Raw genomic sequence first — 6,767 nt, 5'->3', positions numbered from 1 at the left:
CTTTTCTTCTTGTTTATGATTTCTGTTATTAACTTATGCACTGTAGTATGGCAACTTATGAAGCTTTTCACTTTTTTTTTTGTAAAAATGCACGTGACAATAAATTGCTATTCTATTGTACAAGCACGAATTAACAGAGTAACCTCTGCAACATCAATTCATGCTAAAATATAGTACTAGCATCCATAATGCCCAAGCTATTGGTGAGAGCGTTCTTCTTTTCCTGAGTTTTTTGGCAAGCTGCTACCAGTTAGTGAGCACTGGGATGGTGATGCTAGTCATGTATATGACTGGCTATAAGCAATAGCTGTGTGCATCAGAAACTACATCACGTAGAGGATAACGTTTGTTAATAAATCATTTTCGAATGACTCTGACACCGGTTTGAGAAAGTTCACCTGACATTTGTTATTGAAGGAAGAGAAACTACCATTTCTGTTTTCTGTCTCAGCAATAGGCCCCGAGACAAAGGTACCAGAATCCCTTTTCTGATTTCATCATTTTAAACACTTTTTAGCAGTAGGGGCTGTTAGCCATGTGCAGTCTGAAAGATTGACTTCACCCCCCAGTTGACAGGAGCTGCACACCAAAAAAAAAGGAGCAACAGGTATGATGCTCATTGAACTGGGACACTGAAAGAAATTACTTCAAGCTTCAAAATCCTTGCAATCATAGTCTTTCAAAATGTTTGTTATTCACTTTAAGTTTAGTTTGGAACTCTGCCTTAGTCTGTGCCTTAAGATCTGGAATCCCTTCCTAATCCTTTCTTCTTTAGGACTTTATCTTTAAAATTTACAACTTTGACCAAGCTTTTGGTCACCTGTTCAAAATGTACTTCTCCTTTGGTTCAGTCTCAATTTTTGTCTAATCCTGTCCCAGTGAAGCACCTTGTGATTTGTTTGTTAAATAGCAACTAATTCAAGTTGTATAGTAGCTTTAAGATATAAATATGGCATGTATGTCACAATACCCAGAGTCCAGATATTGAAATATGCTTAATGCTTACCTACCAAGACACAGTGGACAGCACTCCCAGGACAAGGTGTAGCATCACTCAGATGAGAAGTGAAACTAAATCCATCTTGCTCACTCAGTTGGGACAAAGCCGATTGCGTGACCGCTGTTTTAAAGAAAGAATTAAGGGGAAGTTCTCCCACTATTTAACTCTGAATAATTACTTCCAAAATCATCAGTAATTGCATGAGTCCAAATCCTTGAACTCCCTCCTCAAAACTACTGTGCGGGTACCTACACCATGTGGACTGCAGCGGTTCAAGGAGGTTCACCACTACCTTCACAAGGGGTATTTTGGGATGGACGGTAAATGTGGGTCTAGCCAGCGATGTCTGTCTGTCTGCATCCTGTGAATGAATATGCAAAGAAAGCAATTGGGAGTAGCATCCTCTATCCAGTGTGCCATTGCTGTAGTCGAGCAACTCAGCACAACACATCACCGGTGGAAGCGAGATGAATCTCCAGCTAATCTTGCTCATGTTGGTTGAGGAAGGAATGTTGCTGTGAGAACGCTGAGGCATCATCATGGAATCATTCACCAATATCCAGCAGATGGGTCAAAATCTCCTGAGCCAAGTTCTACAAGGTAATTTGCCAACCTGTAAATTCAGTAATTATATTTTTTGAAATTTATCTGTAAGAGCCATGCCAGAGGAGAAAATCCTGTGCAGTAGGTACACAGTACAGGAACAATATTAAGTCAAGACTGTGCTGCTTTATCACTTTTTAAACATCAGGTTAATTTAAAAATGCAAAGTTTGAGTCGTTAGATTTCTTCCCCTGTTGGGAAGAATAGAAAACTAGCATGGTTTAATACTGCTCAATCCACAGTGGGGGAAGAACAGTTTGATTTTTGTAAACGAAGTTGTTGTGTCTCATACTTGCAGCTGAGATGATGAAAGAAGTGGTAGTACATTTTGAGCTTAGAGAAAGTGAAGGGTCCATTTTTGTCTACAAGGGAGGTTTACATTTTAAAAACATTTCTCCCCTGCTGCGGACAAAGTGATATCAGCAAGTGGGTGTTGATCTCTTTCCACCTCCCCCTCATGCTTAGTGCACCATTCCATGTGAAGTTGAACCACAAAGCCAAAGTAAGTGACAAGTATCTGTAAATTGTTCAGGGAAAGGCAGCAGAATGCTCAAAACTGTTTCCCCACAGAGTTGAACAATCTGAGCGATCATTGGGCGAGGTACTGACGGGCAGCTGTCTGGTGCCTTTTGGAATCAAATCCCAGAGGAGTCAGGGGCGAGGAGAAATGAGGACCCGTGCTTAGTGGCTTTCTTTTGTGAGCTGGTGGCGTCTCAGGCTTTTACTGCCCTTGAAGGTGGTGGTGAGCAGACTTCTTGAACCGTCCTTATATAAGCACATGAACAATGCTGTTAGGGTGGGACTCTAGATTTTCAAGTCAGGGTGGTGTGTAGCTTGGAGGGGAACTTGCAGGTGGTGATGATAGTATGGGGCAGTGACTGAACTGACTTGGGTGCGTGGTCAGTATTTCGGTAACTTGTCTCATTAAATAGGCAGGTGGTTTAGTCTGCTTTAGCTTTGCACAAAGTGAGCCATTGAGTACAAAGAGACAGTGTGAGCTGGATTCAAAGTATTCACAAACTTGCAGCACTGTGGTGTGGCCAAGGTACAGGTTTCAGCACCTTGTGCATGATGATTTAGTGTGAAGTCACAGACCAGTGGAAGGCTGTTTTGAAGTTGCTGTCCAGTTAGAATCCTAAAATCCCTACCGTGTGGAAGCAGGCGATTCAGCCCATCAAGTTCACACTGCCCCTCCGAAGAGCATCTTATCCAGACCTACACCCATACCCTGGCACCCTGCTTTTCCCATGGCTAATCCACCCAACCTGCAGATCCCTGAACACTAGGGGCATTTTAGCACGGCCAAACCACCTAACTTGCACATCTTTGGACTGTGGGAGGAAACCAGAGCACCCGGAGGAAACCCACGCAGACACTGGGAGAATGTGCAAACCCCACACAGACAGTGACCAGAGGGTGGAATCGAACCCGAGTCCCTGGTGCTGTGAGGCAGCGGTGCTAACCACTGAGCCACTGTGCTGCCCTGGTTAGGGCCCATTACGTTGTAGCTTATCTTCACTTCAAGTTTCTGTTCAATTCCCATTTGGAAGTTACTGTTCAATCTGTTTCCACCAACCTTTTCAAGCAGAGCATTCCAGAACAACATAACTCATTACATTAAAAAAAAACTCTGCTCATCAGCTGCCTAGTTCTGTTGTCAATTATTTTAAAGTATTATTTTAACTTTGGTTACTGACTCTCCTGTGTGGACGCTGTTTCTTTACTCATGAAACCTTTTATGATTTTGAACACTTCCCTCCCTATAACCTCCTCAGCACTAAAAAGAGTCCTCGCTATTCACCACATAAAATACAATCCCTAATCACTAGTACCATTTTAGCAAATTGTTTCTGCACCCTCTACAATCCTGCTTAACATGTGGGGCCCCGAAATGGTCCTACAGCTGAAACCTAACCAGTGCTTTTATTAAAAGATTTAGCATAATTTCTTTGCTGTGGTACTTGTTTTGATCAATCTCAGGATCATGTGGGTATCCTTATTAGCCTTCTTAGATTGTTCTGCCACTTTCAAAGATTTGTGTATGTATAAACCTCCATGTCTTTCAGTTCTTGCTTCTCATTAAAATTCTGAGCACTGAAGGAAAATAAGGTGTATTTACAAGAAAATGTTTTTAAATGTAAATGTTCAGTACAATTTAAAATTGGATTTAGCAGTGGAACGTACCATTAATATACCTGCTTTACTGCACAATTTCTCTGCTCTGCTCCCATCTTCCTTTCCTAGCAACAGTCTTGAGATTAATTATTGCAGCCTTGATTTCATGTTAGATTCTGAGGCGAGCTCTGCTCATGGCATCCACTGGGACAGCCTATTTTCACCTCCATAACATTGCCCATTGCTGACCCCATCTCAACTCTTCTGAATTTTTAAATTCATGCTTTGGTTACTTCCTTTCCAATGTACTCCTGACTTATCTTTACATTCTGCACTCCATAAACTTGAGGTCACCCAAAACTTTGCTACCCTTGTTATAAATCACAGCAAGCCCTGTTCTCTTATTAGGCCTTTGCTCACTGGCCTACATTGGCTCCCTGTCAAGCACCTCTTGATGTAAAAACTTTCATCCCTGTTTTCTAATCTATCTCCCTCCCTGTCTCTAATTACTGCAGCCCAACAGCCTTCCAGATATCTGTTCTGTTCTAATTCTGGCCTCTTTTGAATTGTGAGTGCTTCATCATTGGTGGCAGTGCCTTCAGTTGGCTAGGCCCCAATCTCTGGCTTTCCTTCCTATCATCTCTGCCTCACTTTTCTCCTTCAAACCTGCTCCTTTGACCAAGCTTTGTCATCTGTCCAAATGTTTCCTTAAGCAGCTTGTTGTCAAATTTTCTTTCACAATGCTCCTGTAAAGTGCCAGGGGACTTTATTTATATAATGTCTTTATTAAGTTAGATGTTCTATCTGCCAAACCTCAGTTCTTGATGCAGTCTAATGCACTTCCCAATCTCTCTACACACAATGTCAATAAACTCATACAGAAGGCAACCACCTGCCTGCCATCTGTAGCATGAATCCAAATAGTTACTTGTTTGTTCATTATCCTGTGCCTCCTCTTGATTACTCCGTTTTTGGGATTCTTTGAAATTGTACAATCTTAACACTTGAGAAATAAGCAATAACCCAGCAGATCATTTTGAATGGGACCAGTTGAGCCCAAGCATGTCAGACATAAATCAAACATAGCCAGTGTGCTCCAATATGATGATTGACATGTGGACGATTGCTAGATTTTTTTATACATGACGCATATTTTTTGGTAAGATTTTTTTTTTGTGAATGAATGAGTCTGGCTGGATTTGTCGAGTGATTTCATGATTGATCTGCATTACTTGGCAAATAATATTTGCATGGAAAAATTAGGTAGTTTTGAGTTGCTGAACAGCCATCAGCTGTACCAATGGATTCACTGTTTTCTGATGATGATAGACAGCATAGCATTTTGCTGTGTTTAACTGGATTAAATCCATAACGCTGTTATGGAGCTTTTATTCCTCCCCTGTTCCCTTCACTATTAATCCCATACTTCCTCAACCACACCAGCCTCTGGTCACCTTCAGGTGAGGAAGAGGTAGGCACTGCCAGTTGGTGCAAGAAGGGTCCAGCCCTACCATTTTGCTCATCTCAACTGCACTTGGGAACGCAGCGAGAGGTGAAGAGCGGCATGGTGGCTCAGTGGTTAGCACTGCTGCCTCACAGCGCCAGGGACCCAGGTTCAATTCCACCCTTGGGCAACTGTGTGGAGTTTGCGCGTTCTGCGTGGGTTTCCTCCCACAATTCAAAGATGTGCGGGGTAGGTGGATTGGCTATGGTAAATTGCCCATTGTGTCCAGGGATGTTTAGGTTAGGTGGGTTAGATATGGGAAATGCAGAGGTAGGGGAAAGGGTCTGGGTGGAACGTTCTTTGGAGGGGCGGTGTGGACTTGTTGGGCCAAATGGCCTGTTTCCACACTGTGTAGGGTTTCTGTGATTCTGTGAGATTATGCCTTATTCAGGGGGTTCCCTCAACCCACAAACAACTAGGCCAGAAACCATTCATAGAATCCCTACAGTGTGGAGGTAGGCCACTCAGCCCATCAAGTCCATACCAACCTTCGCAGCATCCCAGCACCCCCCCCCACCACCATCCCTGTAACCCGGCATTTCATGTGGCTGATGCACCTAACCTGCACATTTGTGGACACTGAGCAATTTAGCATGGCCAGTCAACCTAACCTGCACAGTTTTGGATTGTGGGAGGAAACCCACACACTCACAGGGAGAATGTCTGTGTGGAGTTTGCACACTCGCCTGAGTGTAGATTGGAACCTCTGGCACTGAGGTAGCAAGGTTAACCAGTGAGCCACCGTATCATTCAGAAAGGCATAATTTTTGCAGTCAACTGAATCTGACATTGGAATTGTTGGACAGACTATGAAATTGTTATCTCAATACTGCCTCCAACCACCATATTTTAGGATTGTTTTCCTACACTGGATGGTCTCTGGGGTCTAATTTTGAATTAAGAATGGAATTTGATATGGTCTTTGTGATATTGGGTTTCATTTTGATTTTGCTGTTGTACATTTTACTTTAAATGCAGAGTTATCGGAGCAAGAATAATGCAATGATCTGTAATTCTATGTTTGCATTTTACCGTGAGATTCAAAATAAACTTAGCAAAATGGTGATACAATCATTCAATATTGCAGAAATTGCTTTGCATTCTGTACACATTTTGAGAGATTATGTAACAGCGTACTGAAAAAGGAAAACAGCTGTAGTTCACAATCCAGCATGTGCACTTATCCCAGTGGTGTTTGTAATGCACTTGTTTCAGTTGACTGCAGGAATGGAGTCTCTACATCATTCAAATATATATTACCTGATCAAAGACAACCATTCTTCACTGGTTCCCAGGACAGTGATCACCAGGTTACAGTTATTCTAAATCAACCTGTTCTGACACACCTCCAGGGCAGGTGGATTTAACCTGGACTTTCTAGCCCGAAGGTAAGGGCACTACCACTGTGCCACAAACCATAGTCTTGCTTCTTGTGTTTGGTTTTCTGTTCTAGTAAGCTAACCACTTTCTGCAGCTTTTGAATCAACTTTGGGTCTGGAACTGAAGTTGCCTATTGGCCAGAACACAGACATTACAATCAGGAGG

Source organism: Rhincodon typus, chromosome 28 (assembly GCF_021869965.1).
Source record: "Rhincodon typus isolate 14 chromosome 28, sRhiTyp1.1, whole genome shotgun sequence".
Taxonomy (NCBI): domain Eukaryota; kingdom Metazoa; phylum Chordata; class Chondrichthyes; order Orectolobiformes; family Rhincodontidae; genus Rhincodon; species Rhincodon typus.
The sequence above is the reverse complement of the archived record's forward strand: the minus strand, read 5'-3'. Positions refer to the sequence as shown.